General features: G+C 26.7%; 2 long non-coding RNA genes across 2 annotated transcripts; one reads left to right on the top strand and one right to left on the bottom strand.

The window, feature by feature from the left end:
- Positions 1-6,336: 6,336 nt before the first annotated feature.
- LOC126278649 (uncharacterized) lies at positions 6,337-20,781 on the top strand. Its single transcript, XR_007550761.1, has 2 exons — positions 6,337-7,205; positions 20,504-20,781. It is a non-coding gene; the product is annotated as an uncharacterized LOC126278649 (long non-coding RNA).
- Positions 8,054-22,047, bottom strand: LOC126278653 (uncharacterized). Its single transcript, XR_007550765.1, has 2 exons — positions 21,826-22,047; positions 8,054-8,526 (listed from the first exon to the last, which is right to left on the bottom strand). It is a non-coding gene; the product is annotated as an uncharacterized LOC126278653 (long non-coding RNA).
- Between the last annotated feature and the right edge of the window lie 1,710 nt (positions 22,048-23,757).

Genomic DNA, 23,757 nt, shown 5'->3' with positions numbered 1-23,757 from the left:
AATTTTACTTAGTTTTTGGATTTGTTCTTTAATAATCACTGCTAGAGGTTCAGTTTATTTAAGTTCATATCATTCTAATTTTTTGTTTTTATGGTTTTGATTTTAATAATTATGCTTTATTGTTCATTTGCTAGATTAAGTCTTCTTTCTTTTTATATTTTTTTTGAGGCTACATTAGTTAATCTTTACTTTTAATTTTGGGTTGGGGTTATCAACCTGAGCGTTTGCAGGCTGGTGTTTATTTAATTTTTTATACTTTGGTTGCTAGATTACCTTTATTATTAGTTTTATTTAAGGTTTATGATTTTTCTAATACTTTATATTTTCCTTTATTGGTTGATTTTGGTTCTTATTATTTTATGTTTTATGTATTTATAATTTTGGCTTTTTTAGTTGAGATACCTATGTTTTTGGTTCATTTATGACTTCCTAAGGCTCATGTAGAGGCCCCTATTTCAGGTAGAATAATTCTTGCTGGTGTTTTATTAAAGTTAGGTGGTTATGGTATTTTTCGTGTTATAAAGGTTATTTCTTATTTGGGTTTAAAGTTTAATTATTTTTGATTGTCTTTAGGTTTATCTGGGGGTGTTATTGTAAGATTTATTTGTTTTCGTCAGGTTGATTTAAAGTCTTTAATTACATATTCTTCTGTTGCTCATATAAGAATGGTTATTGGTGGATTGATGACTATGAATTGATGAGGTTGTGTAGGTTCTCTTTCTCTAATGGTTGGTCATGGTTTATGTTCTTCTGGTTTATTTTGTTTATCTAATATTATTTATGAACGTTTAGGTAGACGAAGATTATTAATTAACAAGGGTATAATTAATTTGATGCCAAGAATGGCTTTATGATGATTTCTTTTAAGATCATCAAATATGGCTGCTCCTCCTTCTTTAAATTTGGTAGGTGAAATTAGATTATTAAATAGAATTATATCTTGATCTTCTTTTAGATTCTTTGCTTTGATTTTTTTATCTTTTTTTAGAGCTGTTTATACTTTGTATATATATTCTTATTCTCAGCATGGGAATTATTATTCTGGTGTTTATACTTGTTCTCTTGGTTATTTTCGTGAATATCATCTTTTACTTTTACATTGATTGCCTTTAAATATTCTCTGTTTAAAGGGTGAATATTTCTTTGTTTAGTTTGCTTAAGTATGTTAATTAAAAATATTGTTTTGTGGAATCAATGATATGAAGTTTTTCATCTTAGGCCGTGAATTTATTTTCTATTTGTTCTTTGAGTTTTTTTTCTTTGTTTATTTCGAGAACTATAATTTTTATTTTAGGTATTTATTATTTAATAATTGATTATAGAGTTTTTGTTGAGTGAGAGCTTTTCAATTTAAATGGTTCTATAGTTGTTATAACTTTAATTTTGGATTGAATATCTCTTATTTTTATATCTTTTGTTATATATATTTCTTCTTTGGTTATTTATTATAGAGAGGATTATATATCTGGTGAAAAGAATATAAATCGTTTTATTATTATTGTTTTAATATTTATTCTTTCTATAGGTTTTTTAATTATTAGTCCTAATTTAATTAGAATTTTATTAGGTTGAGATGGTTTAGGTTTAGTTTCTTATTGTTTAGTTATTTATTATCAAAATGTAAAATCTTATAGTGCTGGTATATTAACTGCACTTTCTAATCGTATTGGTGATGTTGCTATTTTAATTTCTATTGCATGAATGTTAAATTTTGGTGGTTGAAATTATATTTATTATTATGATTTTATTTCTAATTCTTTTGAAATACAGCTCATTACTATATTAATTGTTTTAGCAGCTATAACTAAGAGAGCTCAGATTCCTTTCTCTTCATGACTTCCTGCTGCTATAGCAGCTCCTACTCCTGTTTCTGCTTTAGTTCATTCTTCTACTCTTGTTACTGCTGGTGTTTATTTATTAATTCGTTTTAGACCAATATTGGATACTTATAATTGTGGTTGATTTTTACTTTTAATTGGTTGTATAACTATATTTATGGCTGGATTGGGCGCTAATTTTGAGTTTGATTTAAAGAAGATTATTGCTCTTTCTACTTTAAGACAACTTGGTTTAATAATAAGAATTTTGGCTATAGGTTATCCAAAGCTTGCATTTTTTCATTTATTGGCTCATGCTTTATTTAAGGCATTATTATTTATATGTGCAGGTTCAATAATTCATAATTTGAAGGATTCTCAGGATATTCGTTTTAAAGGATCAATTGTTAATTTCATACCTTTAACTTCAGTTTGTTTTAATGTTTCTAGTTTATCTTTGTGTGGAATACCTTTTTTAGCGGGATTTTATTCAAAGGATTTAATTCTTGAGATGGTTTGTTTAAGATGAATTAATTGTTTAATTTTTTTTCTTTATTTTTTTCTACTGGTTTAACTGCTTCTTATTCTTTTCGTTTGTTTTATTATTCAATATCTGGTGATAATAATTTTTATTCTAGATTTTCTTTTGATGATAAGGGTTATTATATTTCATTTGGAATAATTGGTCTATTGTTTGTTGCTGTTTTTGGTGGTAGTCTTTTATCTTGATTAATTTTTCCTATTCCTCATGTGATTGCTTTACCTTATTATTTAAAGTTTTTAACTATTACAGTTGTTATTTTAGGTGCTTATTTAGGTTATCTTATTTCTAATTTTGATTTTTCTCATAATTTATTTTCTTTAAGTATACTTTCTTTTGTTAGATTTGCTGGTTCTATATGATTTATACCTTTTCTTTCAACTAAGTTTATTAGATATATTCCTTTAAAAATAGGTTATTATTCATCTAAGTCATTTGATTATGGTTGAGGTGAATTACTTGGTGGTCAAGGTTTATATAGATTATTTATTTATTTAATTGGTTATATTCAAGGTTGATATGATTCTAATTTCAAGATTTATCTTTTAACTTTTATTTTTTGAATATTTATTTTGGTAATATTGTTTTTCGTTTACTTAAATAGCTTATAATTAGAGCGTGACACTGAAGATGTTAAGGAAGTATTTTTACTTTTAAGTATTTATAAATATAGATATATTATTTTTACAGTGAAAATGTAATGTTTTATTTAAACTATATAAATTTTAGAAATGTTAACGGAGTTTAACTGCTAATATAAAAAGTTAGCAGCTTTCATATTGGCTTTACATTTCCTTAATTGGAACTATTATAGTTCAATTATATTATTAACAGTAATACGCCTCTTTTTGGCTTCAATTAATAAGAATAAGGGTAGTACATACCAATCTTCCAGGTCGAAACTGACTGCAATATTTCGCTTCTTATTCTATTTAAGGTTGATTGATAATATCAATACTTTTTGAATGCAACCCAAATGTTATATTTAACTACAACCCTTTATTCTGCTCATTGTAATGCTCCTTGGTTTCATTCATGGTATAGTCCTCCTAATAGAACTAGAATAAAAAATATTGTTGATACTGTTCAGATTATAATGTCTGAAGTTTTAAAAATAATTACAATTGGTAGAATTAGTGCAATTTCTACATCAAAAATTAAAAGGATTACTGCAATTAGGAAGAATCGTATTGAGAATGGTATTCGTGCTGATCTTTTTGGATCAAACCCACATTCAAATGGTGATCTTTTTTCTCGATCATTAATTAATTTTTTTGATAGTGTTGTTGCCAGGATTATAACAATTATTGGAATAATAAATCTAATGAAAACTCTTGTTGATAGAATTAGAATTGTTTTTCTTGATTTATATCAAGCTTTCTGATTGGAAGTCAAATGTACTATTTATACTAGAAAAACAATTATCTACCTCATCAATAAATAGAGATATATAAGAATAATCATACTACGTCTACGAAGTGTCAGTATCATGCTGCTGCTTCAAATCCAAAGTGATGTCTTGGTGAAAATTGATTTATTGAGTGTCGAAGTAGACATGTTGATAAAAAGATTGTTCCAATAATTACGTGTAAACCATGGAATCCTGTTGCAACAAAGAATGTTGATCCATAAACTGCATGTGCAATGGTAAAAGGTGCTTCTCAACATTCATATGCTTGAAGTATTGTAAAGTATAGTCCTAATAACACTGTGAAGAATAATCCTTGTAGTGCTTGAGTATGATTAGATTCCATTAAACTATGATGTGCTCATGTTACTGTTACTCCTGATGCTAAAAGAATAGCTGTATTAAGTAATGGAATTTGTATAGGGTTAAAGGGTTGAATTCCTATTGGAGGTCATAGTATTCCTAGTTCAATTGTTGGTGCTAATCTTCTTCTAAAGAATGCTCAAAAAAAAGAAACGAAAAATAATACCTCTGATGCAATAAATAAAATTATTCCTCATCGTAATCCAATTGATACAAATCCTGTATGTAATCCTTGATATGTTCCTTCTCGTACTACATCTCGTCATCATTGAATTATAGTTAGTAGGGTAATTCCAAATCCAATTATGAATAAGTTAATATTAAATAGGTGGAATCATTTTGCTAGTCCTGATACTAGGACTATTGCTCCAATTGCTCCTGTTAATGGTCAAGGTCTATAGTCTACTAAGTGGAATGGGTGGTTTGAGTGAGTTGTTAACATAGGTTTAATATACTTCTCTAGAATATAGAGTTCTTAGAATTGAGAAAACATAGGCTTGAATTATTGCTACTGCTGATTCTAGAATTAATAGAAGTATTTGTCCAAAAATTAGTAATGAGATTAAGTTTATTGCTATAGATGGTCCTGTGTTTCCTAATAAGGTTAATAATAAGTGTCCTGCAATTATATTTGCTGCCAACCGTACTGCTAATGTACCTGGTCGAATAACATTACTAATTGTTTCAATTAGTACTATAAATGATATTAATGCAGGCGGTGTACCTTGTGGTACAAGGTGTGTAAATATATGATTAGTATGGTTAATTCATCCAAATAATATAAATCTTAGCCATATAGGTAGGGCAATTGCAAATGTTAATGCTAAATGTCTTGTTCTAGTAAAAATATAAGGGAATAATCCTATGAAATTGTTAAATAATATTATAATAAAAATTGAGATGAAAATGAATGTTGTTCCATTAAATGATTTTGGTCCAAGAAGTGTTTTAAATTCATTGTGTAAGGTTTAATTTAGTTTATTTCAGATAATGTTAATTCGTGATGGTGTAAGTCAAAATAGTGATGGGATTAATAATAGTCCTAGAAATGTTCTAGTTCAATTTAATGATAAATTAAAGATGTTAGTTGATGGGTCAAATGTTGAGAATAGATTTGTTATCATTTTCAATTTAAGTTTTTTATTTCAATTGTTCCTTTTTCTGCTCTTTTAATAAGGTTAGGTTTAAATGAGAAGAAGTTTATTTGATTAAACAAGATTAATGTAGCTGAAAATATAGTGAATAGTGAGAATCATATAAGAGGGGATATTTGAGGGATTTGGATATAATTTCCCCATCAGAAGTAGTCGTTAATTTACTATTATTTGGTTTAAGAGACCATTACTTACTTTCAGTCATCTGATGAATTTCAAGGTGTACTAATTTTTTTTAGTTACTTTAGATTGACACTCTAATGTTATTTATTTTAACTAACTCCTTAAATTATCTTAGATAATCACTTAATAAATAAATTTACTGAAGTTCTTTCAATTACAATTGGTATAAATCTGTGGTTTGCTCCACAGATTTCTGAGCATTGTCCAAAGAATAATCCAGGTCGATTTATTGTGAATGTTCCTTGATTTAACCGACCTGGCGTTGCATCAATTTTAACCCCTAAAGCAGGAACTGCTCATGAGTGTAGAACATCTGATGCTCTTGTTAATACTCGTACTTCTGTATTTATTGGTAGGATTGTTCGGTTATCTACATCTAGTAGTCGGAATCCATCATTTTCTAGGTCTTGTTCTGGTGTTATATAAGTGTCAAATTCTACGTCTATGAAGTCTGAATATTCATATCTTCAATATCATTGTCGTCCAATGGTTTTAATTGTAATTATTGCATCTACTGAATCATCAAGTAAATATAATAGTCGTAATGATGGAAGGGCAATAAAAATTAATGTAATTGCTGGTAAAGCTGTTCAGATTGTTTCAATTAAATGTCCATGAAGTATATTACGGTTAGTATAGGCAATAAATAATATATAACTTAGGGCATAACCTACAATTACTGTAATTAATAATAATACGACCATAGTATGATCATGAAAGAATGATAATTGCTCCATTAATGGTGAAGCTCCATCTTGAAGAGATAAATTTGATCATGTTGCCATTAATAAATATTTTCTAATAAAAGGTCAAACCTTTATTTGTAGAGCTTAAATCTACTGCACTAATCTGCCATATTAGAATCTAGAGATTAATGGTAATTCTGAGTAACTATGTTCTGCAGGAGGGTTATTTTGTAGTCATTCTGTTGATCTTCTTATGTTAGCTCTAAATATAATTACTCGGTTTGTAATCATTCTTTCTCATATAATTACAATGAATATAATGATTCCTACAATAGAAATTGTAGACCCAATTCTTGATACTACGTTTCATGATGTATATGCGTCTGGGTAGTCAGAGTATCGTCGAGGTATTCCTGCTAATCCTAGGAAGTGTTGAGGAAAGAATGTTAAATTTACTCCAATGAATATAATTGTAAATTGGATTTTTAATCATGTATTATTTATAGTTAATCCTGTAAATAGTGGATATCATTGAATGACACCTCCTATAATTGCAAATACTGCTCCTATAGATAATACATAACGAAAGTGGGCTACTACATAATATGTATCATGTAATACAATATCAAGTGATGAATTTGCTAATACTAATCCTGTTAATCCACCAATTGTAAATAGGAAAATAAATCCTAGAGCTCATAATAATGGTGGATTGAACTTGAATTTAGTTCCATATAATGTAGCTAATCATCTAAATACCTTAATTCCTGTAGGTACAGCAATAATTATTGTTGCTGATGTAAAATATGCTCGTGTGTCAACATCCATTCCTACTGTAAATATATGATGTGCTCATACAATAAATCCTATTAGTCCAATTGATAGTATAGCATAAATTATACCTAATGTTCCAAATGATTCAATTTTTCCTCTTTCTTGACATACAATATGTGAAATAATTCCGAACCCCAGTAGAATTAAAATATAAACTTCTGGGTGTCCAAAGAATCAAAATAGATGTTGATATAGAATTGGGTCACCCCCTCCTGCAGGGTCAAAGAATGATGTATTTAAATTTCGATCTGTTAATAATATAGTAATAGCTCCTGCTAAAACTGGAAGTGAAAGAAGGAGAAGTAATGCTGTAATAGCTACAAATCATACAAATAAAGGTGTTTGATCTAAAGTTATACTTTGTGATCGTATATTAATTGCTGTTGTAATGAAATTCACTGCACCAAGAATAGATGATACACCTGCTAAGTGCAGTGAAAAAATAGCTAGATCTACAGATGCACCCCCGTGTGCAATAGCTCCTGCTAGAGGAGGGTAAACTGTTCATCCTGTACCAGCACCATTATCTACTATAGAAGATGTAAGAAGAAGGGTTAGTGAAGGTGGTAGTAATCAAAAACTTATATTATTTATTCGTGGAAATGCTATATCTGGTGCACCAATTATTAGTGGAACAAGTCAATTACCAAATCCACCAATTATAATAGGTATTACTATAAAGAAAATTATTACGAATGCGTGAGCTGTAATAATAACATTATAAATCTGGTCATCCCCAATTAGAGATCCGGGTTGGCCAAGTTCAGCACGAATAAGTATTCTTATTGATGTTCCTACTATTCCTGCTCATGCTCCAAATATGAAGTATAAAGTACCAATGTCCTTATGGTTTGTTGAGAATAATCATTTTTGCGGTAAGATGGCTGAATTTTAGGTGGTAGACTGTAAATCTACTTATGAGATGTTTTCTCTCTTATCATATTTAGGTCTTATATTCAATTATGATTCTAGACTGCAATTCTAGAGGTGTAAAATTTTACTAAGGCCTAAAAGATTATTCTTTTAATTATAACTTTGAAGGTTATTAGTTTGATTAACTTAAGTCCTTAGTATAATGAAATTAAGGTTGATGTTGAAATCAATCCTATTGTTGAAATTATTACTGTTATAGGAAGAATGATTCTTGATTTTTGGGACTTTATCTTTATAGATCACGAATTTTCTGTGTATGATATAATTAGAGCTGAGAATCTAATACGTATATAGTAGTAGAGTGTAATTGTAGTTAATACAACTATAATAGTTATAATAGTTGTTATATTGTTTTCTATTAATGATTGTATTACAATTCATTTTGGTAAGAATCCAAGGAATGGTGGTAGTCCACCTAAAGATAATAAAGATAAGAATATTATGAATTTAATTTCGGTTTTTATATTTCTGGCTGAATAAATTTGATTTATGAAAAATAAATTTATTTGCTTAAATAATAAAACTATAATTAATCTTAATAGTGAGTAAATAATGAAGTATAGTTCTCAGATGTTTTCTCTGACTGTTAATGATCTAATTATTCAACCTAGATGTCTGATTGATGAGTATGCTAAAAGTTGTCGTAAGGATGTTTGATTTAAACCTCCTATTGCCCCAATAATAATTCTTAAGATAATAATTGTTCAAATAAAAGTTCTTAATTGAATACAATAAGATAAGACCATTATTGGGACGATTTTTTGTCATGTTATTAATGTTAAACAATTATTTCATCTTGATGCTCCTATAACTTCTGGAAATCAGAAATGGAAAGGTGCAGCTCCAATCTTTAATAATAGTCTAGATCTAATTATTATTGATGGGATAAATTCTGTTTCCCATCTTATGGGATATTTTATTTGAATCAGCAAAATTGAAAATAATAATATTGTCGATGCTATTGCTTGGACAATAAAATATTTAATTGATGATTCATTTATTATTATATTTTTATTTCTTGTTAGGAGCGGAATAAATGAAAGTAAGTTGATCTCAAGTCCTATTCAAACCCCAAATCAGGAATTTGATGAAATGGACAGGATCGTTCCTATCATTAATGTTGATAGGAAGAGAAGTTTTGTAGAGTTGTTGGTCATTAAAAAGGAGAGGATTGATACCTCTATAAATGGGGTATGAACCCATTAGCTTGTTTAGCTTACCTTTTTACATTAAGGTGTATGATGCACGTTAGTTTTTGATACTAAAGGAGGTAGTTTAATTCTATCTTATGTAATTTTAATGAAGGTAATTTTATTTACTTTATTTACCCTATCAAGGTAACCCTTTAATCAGGCACTTCATTTATTTAATATAAAAATCGAAAGTTTTTTTTTGAAATTCTTTTATGTATTATTTTGTTTAATTAGGATTAATTTATCCTGCTCATTTTATTTTTTTATATATATATATATATAATAAATAATTTATATTAATATATTACATTCAATTGAAATTAAAGTATTATAAGTTCATCTTACCATTATCAATTGATTATTTTAATGCAATTATTTACCTAGGATTATAGCTACTTATGTTTTTAGCTTAAAATAGGTTATTATAATATAATATATATAATAATATGTAATTTAATATTTAATATTATTATAATTGGATATAATAAATAAAATTATTAATTTAAATATAAAATATTATAATTAATATAAATAATTATATTAATTATAATAATATAATTATGTAAATTATCTATAATTAGATTATTTAACTAATATATATGAAAGTAAACTTAATATAAAAAAAGAATTTATATTAATAACATATTATATTAAATTACATAATTGTATAAAATATATTTATTATATTATTTAATCTTTCTTTATTTATTAGTGAAAAGAAAGATTAAATAAGAAAGAATATAATACATTTATTGCTATACATGTTCCATATTAATCTTTAATCATATATAATAGAGAAGTTGTTGTGGTCATACATAGGGGCGTTTCTTTTTTTTTTTGTTAATGTTTGTTTTTTTTCTTTTTTTCTTTAAATATTTGAATCTTTTATTTTTCCTGAATTAATAGATTTAAAATTTTCTTATTTTTTATTTTTAAAAGTTTTATTCTTGCTTGTTTATTCACTTTTTCTTTGTATTATATGTAAGTTTTGTTAGACTAAATGTTCTTTTTGCAGTAATTTGATTTAATTATCAAGTGATTTTGGATTTAGCAATTGATTTAGTATCGGCATAATTCGTGCCAGCAGCCGCGGTTATACGATTGATACAAGTGAATATTATTGGTTAAAACAGTTGTTTATATTATTAGGGTTGAAATATAAATTTGTAAGGTGAAATGTTAAAATTTATTTGTGGCCCTTTTTATGAATCTGTGAAATTTAAATAATAAACTAGGATTAGATACCCTATTATTTTAAACGTTAATTATATTTACCAGGGTACTATTAGTTAAGGTCTTTAAACCCAAAGAATTTGGCGGTATCTCATTCCATTCAGAGGAACCTACCCCATGATTGATAATACATGATTTACTCTACTTAATTTATTTGTTTGTATATCTCCGTTATCAGAGAATCTTTTTAGAGTTATAATTCTCAAGATTTATAATTATAAAATATTTCAGGTCAAGGTGCAGCTTATAGTTAAGAGGAGGTGGGTTACAATAGATTTTTGTTTATAACGGATTTGATAGTGAAATACTGTTAATGAAGGTGGATTTGATAGTAATTTAATTTATTTAATTTAACTGATATTGGCTCTGAGATGTGTACACATCGCCCGTCGCTCTCATTATTGAATATTCTATTTTATTTTAAAGTAGCTTCAATTTAGATGAGATAAGTCGTAACATAGTAGATGTACTGGAAAGTGTATCTAGGAAGAGTTTCAAGATATAACTTATTAGTAAAGTGTTTCATTTACACTGAAAATTTTTCTGTGCAAATCAGGATATCTTGATTATTTATTTTATTATATTTATTTTTTGTTTATTTAATTATTTAATATAAATAATTTTATTGTATTTTTGTCTTAGTATATTTTATAGAATTGATTTTTTAAATTATAGTTTATTGGTAATGTAAGTGTTTTATGAAATATTATTTTAAATTTTTTTAAGTAGATTTTATTTATTGTACCTTTTGTATCAGGGTTTATCAAAATTTTAGTATTTATTTTACTTGTCTCGATTTGGGTTGATTTATAAATAATTTATACTTAATGTATCATAATTATTATTAAATTATTTATAGAAATGATATGTTAATCGTTTCCCAAGATATCTAGTTTCTTAAGAAAAAATTTAATTTTTTAAAGTTATTTGTTTTTATTTAATTTTTTAAGTAAAAATATTAACTTATTTATTCTTTAAGGGATAAGCTTTGAAGTTAATAACCTATAATTTATTTTATAGAAATATAATAGTAAGCTTTAAACCAGCTATCTTTAAGATTACGTTTTAGTTCATTATTTTTTATTTTGATTTTATAAATATTTTAGGTTTTTTATTAAGATTACCACGGTTCCGTTATGATAAATTAATGTACTTAGCTTGAAAAAGTTTTTTACCTTTATCTTTGAATTTTTTTATTTTCTTTGTTGGTTTAAAGATTTTATTTATCTCATTTGTTTAGTGAAATTTTTTGAGAAAAGTTAATAGAAGAGTTAAACTTCTAATTTTATGTTTTCAAAACATATGCTTTTCCTAAGCTAATTAACTTTATTCCTTAATTAATTTATCTCATGCGTTTGCGACATGGACATTAATTAAGAAATATGTGAAGTAAATAATTGTTAAGATTTGACCTGTTATAATATAAGGTTCTTCAACAGGTCGTTTACCAATTCACGTTAGTAAGCATACAACAACTACTATAATTCAGAATAAAATTTGATTAATAGGGTAAAATTGAATGCCTCGGAATGGTGTTTTATTATAAAATGGTAAAATTATTAAGATTCTAATTGATAAAAATAATGCAATAACACCTCCTAACTTATTAGGGATAGATCGTAGAATTGCATATGCAAATAGGAAATATCATTCTGGTTGAATGTGAACTGGTGTTACTAATGGGTTGGCAGGTACAAAGTTATCTGGATCTCCTAATAGGTAAGGATTAATTAAACATAGTATAAATAATAATGATGTTATTATTACAAATGTAATAGAATCCTTAAAGGTAAAGTATGGATGGAATGGAATTTTTTCAATATCTCCATTTAGTCCAAGAGGATTATTAGATCCTGTTTGGTGAAGAAAAAATAAATGAATTGCTGCTATAGCAGCAATAATAAATGGTAATACAAAATGGAATGTGAAGAATCGATTTAATGTTGCATTATCAACAGCGAATCCTCCTCATACTCATTGGACTAAATCTGTTCCTAAGTATGGGATTGCTGATAATAAATTAGTAATTACTGTTGCACCTCAAAAAGATATTTGGCCTCAGGGTAAGACATATCCTATAAATGCAGTTGCTATAACTAAAAATAAAATCACTGTACCAATTATTCAGGTATGTATATATATAAGGTCCATAGTAAATTCCCCGTCCTACATGTAAGTAAATACAAATAAAAAATATAGATGCTCCATTTGCGTGTAAGGTTCGGATAATTCAACCATTATTTACGTCTCGGCAGATGTGTACTACACTACTGAATGCTATTTCAATATTTGATGTATAATGTATAGCTAAAAATAGTCCAGTTACGATTTGAATTACCAAACATAACCCTAATAGGGATCCAAAATTTCATCAAAATGAAATATTTGTTGGGGCAGGTAAGTCAATTAAAGAGTTATTAATAATTTTAATTATTGGATGTCTTAATCGTAAGGGTTTATTCATTAGTAATTATCTTATTTTACGAATAGGTCCCTGATTAATATTGGTGATTTTAACAACTGCTAGTAGTGCTAAAAATAAATAAATTATTATTATTATTGTAATAATGAATGTTAGTCTATTATATAATTTTTCTAAAGATATTGTTATTTCTTGATAATTGATTGAATTATCAATATTTATTGTTTCGGTGTTTTTGAAAAAGTCTATAAATATAGATATATCTAGAATAATTAATATTAATATGATAAATACTCACATTATTAATGTAATAATTATAGTGATTGATTTAGGCTGAAATATTTCGTTTGATGCAATTCTTGTAATGTAAATAAATAATACTAGTATACCACCAAGAAATGTTAAAAATAAAATATATGATAATCAATATCTATCTATTATTGTTCCTGTTATTAATCCAACTAGGAAGGTTTGAAGGATAATAAAAAGCATTATTGATATTGGGTGTCTTAATTTAATAAAATTAATATTTATTACATTTGATAATCATATAATTATTATTTTGATCATTTCAGGGGTTAGTTTATTTAAAATACCGGTTTTGGGGACCGATGATGGAAGCTTTTCCACCTCTGAAGTTTTAAAAGTGGGGGCTGGACTTATTTCCGGTTTACAAGACCGGCGTTTTTTTTAAACTATTAAAACTAATGTTTATATTCTCTATTTTTACTTCTTTATTGATTTATTTTGCTGGTGTTTATGTTTTTTCTTCTAAACGTAAACATTTATTAATGGTTCTTTTGAGATTTGAATATATTGTTCTTTCTTTATTTATGTTAGTTATTGTTTTTCTTATTGAGTTTGATTATGATTATTTTTTCCTGTTATTTTTTTAGTTTTTTCTGTTTGTGAGGGTGCTTTAGGTCTTTCTATTTTAGTTTCAATAATTCGTTCTCATGGTAATGATTTTTTTAATTCTTTCGGTTTATCTTTATGTTAAAGTATTTATTTATAACTATTTTTTTGATCCCTCTTTGTTTATTAAGTAATTGTTGATGGTTGGTTCATTCTTTAATGTTTCTGTCGGGTTTTGTTTTTATAATTTGTGTTTATTCATATGCTGATTTGAATATAATTAGATATTATTTTGGTATTGATTATTTTTCTTTTAGTTTAATTTTACTTAGTTTTTGGATTTGTTCTTTAATAATCACTGCTAGAAGTTCAGTTTATTTAAGTTCATATCATTCTAATATTTTTGTTTTTATGGTTTTGATTTTAATAATTATGCTTTATTGTTCATTTGCTAGATTAAGTCTTCTTTCTTTTTATATTTTTTTTGAGGCTAGATTAGTTCCTACTTTACTTTTAATTTTGGGTTGGGGTTATCAACCTGAGCGTTTGCAGGCTGGTGTTTATTTAATTTTTGTACTTTGGTTGCTAGATTACCTTTATTATTAGTTTTATTTAAGGTTTATGATTTTTCTAATACTTTATATTTTCCTTTATTGGTTGATTTTGGTTCTTATTATTTTATGTTTTATGTATTTATAATTTTGGCTTTTTTAGTTAAGATACCTATGTTTTTGGTTCATTTATGACTTCCTAAGGCTCATGTAGAGGCCCCTATTTCAGGTAGAATAATTCTTGCTGGTGTGTTATTAAGGTTAGGTGGTTATGGTATTTTTCGTGTTATAAAGGTTATTTCTTATTTGGGTTTAAAGTTTAATTATTTTTGATTGTCTTTAGGTTTATCTGGGGGTGTTATTGTAAGATTTATTTGTTTTCGTCAGGTTGATTTAAAGTCTTTAATTGCATATTCTTCTGTTGCTCATATAAGAATGGTTATTGGTGGATTGATGACTATGAATTGATGAGGTTGTGTAGGTTCTCTTTCTCTAATGGTTGGTCATGGTTTATGTTCTTCTGGTTTATTTTGTTTATCTAATATTATTTATGAACGTTTAGGTAGACGAAGATTATTAATTAACAAGGGTATAATTAATTTGATGCCAAGAATGGCTTTATGATGATTTCTTTTAAGATCATCAAATATGGCTGCTCCTCCTTCTTTAAATTTGGTAGGTGAAATTAGATTATTAAATAGAATTATATCTTGATCTTCTTTTAGATTCTTTGCTTTGATTTTTTTTATCTTTTTTTAGAGCTGTTTATACTTTGTATATATATTCTTATTCTCAGCATGGGAATTATTATTCTGGTGTCTATACTTGTTCTCTTGGTTATTTTCGTGAATATCATCTTTTACTTTTACATTGATTGCCTTTAAATATTCTCTGTTTAAAGGGTGAATTTTTCTTTGTTTAGTTTGCTTAAGTATTTTAATTAAAAATATTGTTTTGTGGAATCAATGAAATGAAGTTTTTCATCTTAGGCCGTGAATTTATTTTCTATTTGTTCTTTGAGTTTTTTTTCTTTGTTTATTTCGAGAACTATAATTTTTATTTTAGGTATTTATTATTTAATAATTGATTATAGAGTTTTTGTTGAGTGAGAGCTTTTCAATTTAAATGGTTCTATAGTTGTTATAACTTTAATTTTGGATTGAATATCTCTTATTTTTATATCTTTTGTTATATATATTTCTTCTTTGGTTATTTATTATAGAGAGGATTATATATCTGGTGAAAAGAATATAAATCGTTTTATTATTATTGTTTTAATATTAATTCTTTCTATAGGTTTTTTAATTATTAGTCTGAACTTAATTAGAATTTTATTAGGTTGAGATGGTTTAGGTTTAGTTTCTTATTGTTTAGTTATTTATTATCAAAATGTAAAATCTTATAGTGCTGGTATATTAACTGCACTTTCTAATCGTATTGGTGATGTTGCTATTTTAATTTCTATTGCATGAATGTTAAATTTTGGTGGTTGAAATTATATTTATTATTATGATTTTATTTCTAATTCTTTTGAAATAAAGCTCATTACTATATTAATTGTTTTAGCAGCTATAACTAAGAGAGCTCAGATTCCTTTCTCTTCATGACTTCCTGCTGCTATAGCAGCTCCTACTCCTGTTTCTGCTTTAGTTCATTCTTCTACTCTTGTTACTGCTGGTGTTTATTTATTAATTCGTTTTAGACCAATATTGGATACTTATAATTGTGGTTGATTTTTACTTTTAATTGGTTGTATAACTATATTTATGGCTGGATTGGGCGCTAATTTTGAGTTTGATTTAAAGAAGATTATTGCTCTTTCTACTTTAAGACAACTTGGTTTAATAATAAGAATTTTGGCTATAGGTTATCCAAAGCTTGCATTTTTTCATTTATTGGCTCATGCTTTATTTAAGGCATTATTATTTATATGTGCAGGTTCATAATTCATAATTTGAAGGATTCTCAGGATATTCGTTTTATAGGATCAATTGTTAATTTCATACCTTTAACTTCAGTTTGTTTTAATGTTTCTAGTTTATCTTTGTGTGGAATACCTTTTTTAGCGGGATTTTATTCAAAGGATTTAATTCTTGAGATGGTTTGTTTAAGATGAATTAATTGTTTAATTTTTTTTCTTTATTTTTTTTCTACTGGTTTAACTGCTTCTTATTCTTTTCCTTTGTTTTATTATTCAATATCTGGTGATAATAATTTTTATTCTAGATTTTCTTTTGATGATAAGGGTTATTATATTTCATTTGGAATAATTGGTCTATTGTTTGTTGCTGTTTTTGGTGGTAGTCTTTTATCTTGATTAATTTTTCCTATTCCTCATGTGATTGCTTTACCTTATTATTTAAAGTTTTTAACTATTACAGTTGTTATTTTAGGTGCTTATTTAGGTTATTTTATTTCTAATTTTGATTTTTCTCATAATTTATTTTCTTTAAGTATACTTTCTTTTGTTAGATTTGCTGGTTCTATATGATTTATACCTTTTCTTTCAACTAAGTTTATTAGATATATTCCTTTAAAAATAGGTTATTATTCATCTAAGTCATTTGATTATGGTTGAGGTGAATTACTTGGTGGTCAAGGTTTATATAGATTATTTATTTATTTAATTGGTTATATTCAAGGTTGATATGATTTTAATTTCAAGATTTATCTTTTAACTTTTATTTTTTGAATATTTATTTTGGTAATATTGTTTTTCGTTTACTTAAATATCTTATAATTAGAGCGTGACACTGAAGATGTTAAGGAAGTATTTTTACTTTTAAGTATTTATAAATATAGATATATTATTTTTACAATGGAAATGTAATGTTTTATTTAAACTATATAAATTTTAGAAATGTTAACGGAGTTTAACCGCTAATATAAAAAGTTAGCAGCTTTCATATTGGCTTTACATTTCCTTAATTGGAACTATTATAGTTCAATTATATTATTAACAGTAATACGCCTCTTTTTGGCTTCAATTAATAAGAATAAGGGTAGTACATACCAATCTTCCAGGTCGAAACTGACTGCAATATTTCGCTTCTTATTCTATTTAAGGTTGATTGATAATATCAATACTTTTTGAATGCAACCCAAATGTTATATTTAACTACAACCCTTTATTCTGCTCATTGTAATGCTCCTTGGTTTCATTCATGGTATAGTCCTCCTAATAGAACTAGAATAAAAAATATTGTTGATACTGTTCAGATTATAATGTCTGAAGTTTTAAAAATAATTACAATTGGTAGAATTAGTGCAATTTCTACATCAAAAATTAAAAAGATTACTGCGATTAGGAAGAATCGTATTGAGAATGGTATTCGTGCTGATCTTTTTGGATCAAACCCACATTCAAATGGTGATCTTTTTTCTCGATCATTAATTAATTTTTTTGATAGTGTTGTTGCCAGGATTATAACAATTATTGGAATAATAAATCTAATGAAAACTCTTGTTGATAGAATTAGAATTGTTTTTCTTGATTTATATCAAGCTTTCTGATTGGAAGTCAAATGTACTATTTATACTAGAAAAACAATTATCTACCTCATCAATAAATAGAGATATATAAGAATAATCATACTACGTCTACGAAGTGTCAGTATCATGCTGCTGCTTCAAATCCAAAGTGATGTCTTGGTGAAAATTGATTTATTGAGTGTCGAAGTAGACATGTTGATAAAAAGATTGTTCCAATAATTACGTGTAAACCATGGAATCCTGTTGCAACAAAGAATGTTGATCCATAAACTGCATCTGCAATGGTAAAAGGTGCTTCTCAATATTCATATGCTTGAAGTATTGTAAAGTATAGTCCTAATAACACTGTGAAGAATAATCCTTGTAGTGCTTGAGTATGATTAGATTCCATTAAACTATGATGTGCTCTTGTTACTGTTACTCCTGATGCTAAAAGAATAGCTGTATTAAGTAATGGAATTTGTATAGGGTTAAAGGGTTGAATTCCTATTGGAGGTCATAGTATTCCTAGTTCAATTGTTGGTGCTAATCTTCTTCTAAAGAATGCTCAAAAAAAAGAAACGAAAAATAATACCTCTGATGCAATAAATAAAATTATTCCTCATCGTAATACGATTGATACAAATCCTGTATGTAATCCTTGATATGTTCCTTCTCGTACTACATCTCGTCATCATTGAATTATAGTTAGTAGGGTAATTCCAAATCCAATTATGAATAAGTTAATATTAAATAGGTGGAATCATTTTGCTAGTCCTGATACTAGGACTATTGCTCCAATTGCTCCTGTTAATGGTCTAGGTCTATAGTCTACTAAGTGGAATGGGTGGTTTGAGTGAGTTGTTAACATAGGTTTAATATACTTCTCTAGAATATAGAGTTCTTAGAATTGAGAAAACATAGGCTTGAATTATTGCTACTGCTGATTCTAGAATTAATAGAAGTATTTGTCCAATAATTAGTAATGAGATTAAGTTTATTGCTATAGATGGTCCTGTGTTTCCTAATAAGGTTAATAATAAGTGTCCTGCAATTATATTTGCTGCCAACCGTACTGCTAATGTACCTGGTCGAATAACATTACTAATTGTTTCAATTAGTACTATAAATGATATTAATGCAGGCGGTGTACCTTGTGGTACAAGGTGTGTAAATATATGATTAGTATGGTTAATTCATCCAAATAATATAAATCTTAGCCATATAGGTAGGGCAATTGCAAATGTTAATGCTAAATGTCATGTTCTAGTAAAAATATAAGGGAATAATCCTATGAAATTGTTAAATAATATTATAATAAAAATTGAGATGAAAATGAATGTTGTTCCATTAAATGATTTTGGTCCAAGAAGTGTTTTAAATTCATTATGTAAGGTTAAATTTAGTTTATTTCAGATAATGTTAATTCGTGATGGTGTAAGTCAAAATAGTGATGGGATTAATAATAGTCCTAGAAATGTTCTAGTTCAATTTAATGATAAATTAAAGATGTTAGTTGATGGGTCAAATGTTGAGAATAGATTTGTTATCATTTTCAATTTAAGTTTTTTATTTCAATTGTTCCTTTTTCTGCTCTTTTAATAAGGTTAGGTTTAAATGAGAAGAAGTTTATTTGATTAAACAAGATTAATGTAGCTGAAAATATAATGAATAGTGAGAATCATATAAGAGGGGATATTTGAGGGATTTGGATATAATTTCCCCATCAGAAGTAGTCGTTAATTTACTATTATTTGGTTTAAGAGACCATTACTTACTTTCAGTCATCTGATGAATTTCAAGGTGTACTAATTTTTTTTAGTTACTTTAGATCGACACTCTAATGTTATTTATTTTAACTAACTCCTTAAATTATCTTAGATAATCACTTAATAAATAAATTTACTGAAGTTCTTTCAATTACAATTGGTATAAATCTATGGTTTGCTCCACAGATTTCTGAGCATTGTCCAAAGAATAATCCAGGTCGATTTATTGTGAATGTTCCTTGATTTAACCGACCTGGCGTTGCATCAATTTTAACCCCTAATGCAGGAACTGCTCATGAGTGTAGAACATCTGATGCTCTTGTTAATACTCGTACTTCTGTATTTATTGGTAGGATTGTTCGGTTATCTACATCTAGTAGTCGGAATCCATCATTTTCTAGGTCTTGTTCTGGTGTTATATAAGTGTCAAATTCTACGTCTATGAAGTCTGAATATTCATATCTTCAATATCATTGTCGTCCAATGGTTTTAATTGTAATTATTGCATCTACTGAATCATCAAGTAAATATAATAGTCGTAATGATGGAAGGGCAATAAAAATTAATGTAATTGCTGGTAAAGCTGTTCAGATTGTTTCAATTAAATGTCCATGAAGTATATTACGGTTAGTATAGGCAATAAATAATATATAACTTAGGGCATAACCTACAATTACTGTGATTAATAATAATACGACCATAGTATGATCATGAAAGAATGATAATTGCTCCATTAATGGTGAAGCTCCATCTTGAAGAGATAAATTTGATCATGTTGCCATTAATAAATATTTTCTAATAAAAGGTCAAACCTTTATATGTAGAGCTTAAATCTACTGCACTAATCTGCCATATTAGAATCTAGAGATTAATGGTAATTCTGAGTAACTATGTTCTGCAGGAGGGTTATTTTGTAGTCATTCTGTTGATCTTCTTATGTTAGCTCTAAATATAATTGCTCGGTTTGTAATCATTCTTTCTCATATAATTACAATGAATATAATGATTCCTACAATAGAAATTGTAGACCCAATTCTTGATACTACGTTTCATGATGTATATGCGTCTGGGTAGTCAGAGTATCGTCGAGGTCAAAGAATGATGTATTTAAATTTCGATCTGTTAATAACATAGTAATAGCTCCTGCTAAAACTGGAAGTGAAAGAAGGAGAAGTAATGCTGTAATAGCTACAGATCATACAAATAAAGGTGTTTGATCTAAAGTTATACTTTCTGATCGTATATTAATTGCTGTTGTAATGAAATTCACTGCACCAAGAATAGATGATACACCTGCTAAGTGCAGTGAAAAAAATAGCTAGATCTACAGATGCACCCCCGTGTGCAATAGCTCCAGCTAGAGGAGGGTAAACTGTTCATCCTGTACCAGCACCATTATCTACTATAGAAGATGTAAGAAGAAGGGTTAGTGAAGGTGGTAGTAATCAAAAACTTATATTATTTATTCGTGGAAATGCTATATCTGGTGCACCAATTATTAGTGGAACAAGTCAATTACCAAATCCACCAATTATAATAGGTATTACTATAAAGAAAATTATTACGAATGCGTGAGCTGTAATAATAACATTATAAATCTGGTCATCCCCAATTAGAGATCCGGGTTGGCCAAGTTCAGCACGAATAAGTATTCTTATTGATGTTCCTACTATTCCTGCTCATGCTCCAAATATGAAGTATAAAGTACCAATGTCCTTATGGTTTGTTGAGAATAATCATTTTTGCGGTAAGATGGCTGAATTTTAGGTGGTAGACTGTAAATCTACTTATGAGATGTTTTCTCTCTTATCATATTTAGGTCTTATATTCAATTATGATTCTAGACTGCAATTCTAGAGGTGTAAAATTTTACTAAGGCCTAAAAGATTATTCTTTTAATTATAACTTTGAAGGTTATTACTTTGATTAACTTAAGTCCTTAGTATAATGAAATTAAGGTTGATGTTGAAATCAATCCTATTGTTGAAATTATTACTGTTATAGGAAGAATGATTCTTGATTTTTGGGACTTTATCTTTATAGATCACGAATTTTCTGTGTCTGATATAATTAGAGCTGAGAATCAAAGACGTATTTAGTAGTAGAGTGTAATTGTAGTTAATACAACTATAATAGTTATAATAGTTGTTATATTGTTTTCTATTAATGATTGTATTACAATTCATTTTGGTAAGAATCCAAGGAATGGTGGTAGTCCACCTAAAGATAATAAAGATAAGAATATTATGAATTTAATTTCGGTTTTTATATTTCTGGCTGAATAAATTTGATTTATGAAAAATAAATTTATTTGCTTAAATAATAAAACTATAATTAATCTTAATAGTGAGTAAATAATGAAGTATAGTGCTCAGATGTTTTCTCTGACTGTTAATGATCTAATTATTCAACCTAGATGTCTGATTGATGAATATGCTAAAAGTTGTCGTAAGGATGTTTGATTTAAACCTCCTATTGCCCCAATAATAATTCTTAAGATAATAATTGTTCAAATAAAAGTTCTTAATTGAATACAATAAGATAAGACCATTATTGGGGCGATTTTTTGTCATGTTATTAATGTTAAACAATTATTTCATCTTGATGCTCCTATAACTTCTGGAAATCAGAAATGGAAAGGTGCAGCTCCAATCTTTAATAATAGTCTAGATCTAATTATTATTGATGGGATAAATTCTGTTTCCCATCCCATGGGATATTTTATTTGAATCAGCAAAATTGAAAATAATAATATTGTCGATGCTATTGCTAGGACAATATAATATTTAATTGATGATTCATTTATTATTATATTTTTATTTCTTGTTAGGAGCGGAATAAATGAAAGTAAGTTGATCTCAAGTCCTATTCAAACCCCAAATCAGGAATTTGATGAAATGGACAGGATCGTTCCTATCATTAATGTTGATAGGAAGAGAAGTTTTGTAGAGTTGTTGGTCATTAAAAAGGAGAGGATTGATACCTCTATAAATGGGGTATGAACCCATTAGCTTGTTTAGCTTACCTTTTTACATTAAGGTGTATGATGCACGTTAGTTTTTGATACTAAAGTAGGTAGATTAATTCTATCTTATGTAATTTTAATGAAGGTAATTTTATTTACTTTATTTACCCTATCAAGGTAACCCTTTAATCAGGCACTTCATTTATTTAATATATAAATCGAAAGTTTTTTTTTGAAAATCTTTTATGTATTATTTTGTTTAATTAGGATTAATTTATCCTGCTCATTTTATTTTTATATATATATATATATATATATATATATAATAAATAATTTATATTAAAATATTACATTTAATTGAAATTAAAGTATTATAAGTTCATCTTACCATTTATCAATTGATTATTTTAATGCAATTATTTACCTAGGATTATAGCTACTTATGTTTTTAGCTTAAAATAGGTTATTATAATATAATATATATAATAATATGTAATTTAATATTTAATATAATTATAATTGGATATAATAAATAAAATTATTAATTTAAATATAAAATATTATAATTAATATAAATAATTATATTAATTATAATAATATAATTATGTAAATTATCTATAACTAGATTATTTAACTAATATATATGAAAGTTAACTTAATATAAAAAAAAGAATTCATATTAATAACATATTATATTAAATTACATAATTGTATAAAATATATTTATTATATTATTTAATCTATCTTTATTTATTAGTGAAAAGAAAGATTAAATAAGAAAGAATATAATACATTTATTGCTATACATGTTCCATATTAATCTTTAATTATATATAATAGAGAAGTTGTTGTGGTCATACATAGGGGCGTTTCTTTTTTTTTTTTTGTTAATGTTTGTTTTTTTTTTCTTTTTTTTCTTTAAATATTTGAATCTTTTATTTTTTCCTGAAATAATAGATTTAAAATTTTCTTATTTTTTATTTTTAAAAGTTTTATTCTTGCTTGTTTATTCACTTTTTCTTTGTATTATATGTAAGTTTTGTTAGACTAAATGTTCTTTTTGCAGTAATTTGATTTAATTATCAAGTGATTTTGGATTTAGCAATTGATTTAGTATCGGCATAATTCGTGCCAGCAGCCGCGGTTATACGATTGATACAAGTGAATATTATTGGTTAAAACAGTTGTTTATATTATTAGGGTTGAAATATAAATTTGTAAGGTGAAATGTTAAAATTTATTTGTGGCCCTTTTTATGAATCTGTGAAATTTAAATAATAAACTAGGATTAGATACCCTATTATTTTAAATGTTAATTATATTTACCAGGGTACTATTAGTTAAGGTCTTTAAACCCAAAGAATTTGGCGGTATCTCAT

This window comes from Schistocerca gregaria, chromosome 6 (assembly GCF_023897955.1).
Source record: "Schistocerca gregaria isolate iqSchGreg1 chromosome 6, iqSchGreg1.2, whole genome shotgun sequence".
NCBI classification, from domain to species: Eukaryota; Metazoa; Arthropoda; class Insecta; order Orthoptera; family Acrididae; genus Schistocerca; species Schistocerca gregaria.
Note: the sequence above shows the minus strand (reverse complement) of the source record. Positions and strands in the feature narration are given on the sequence as shown.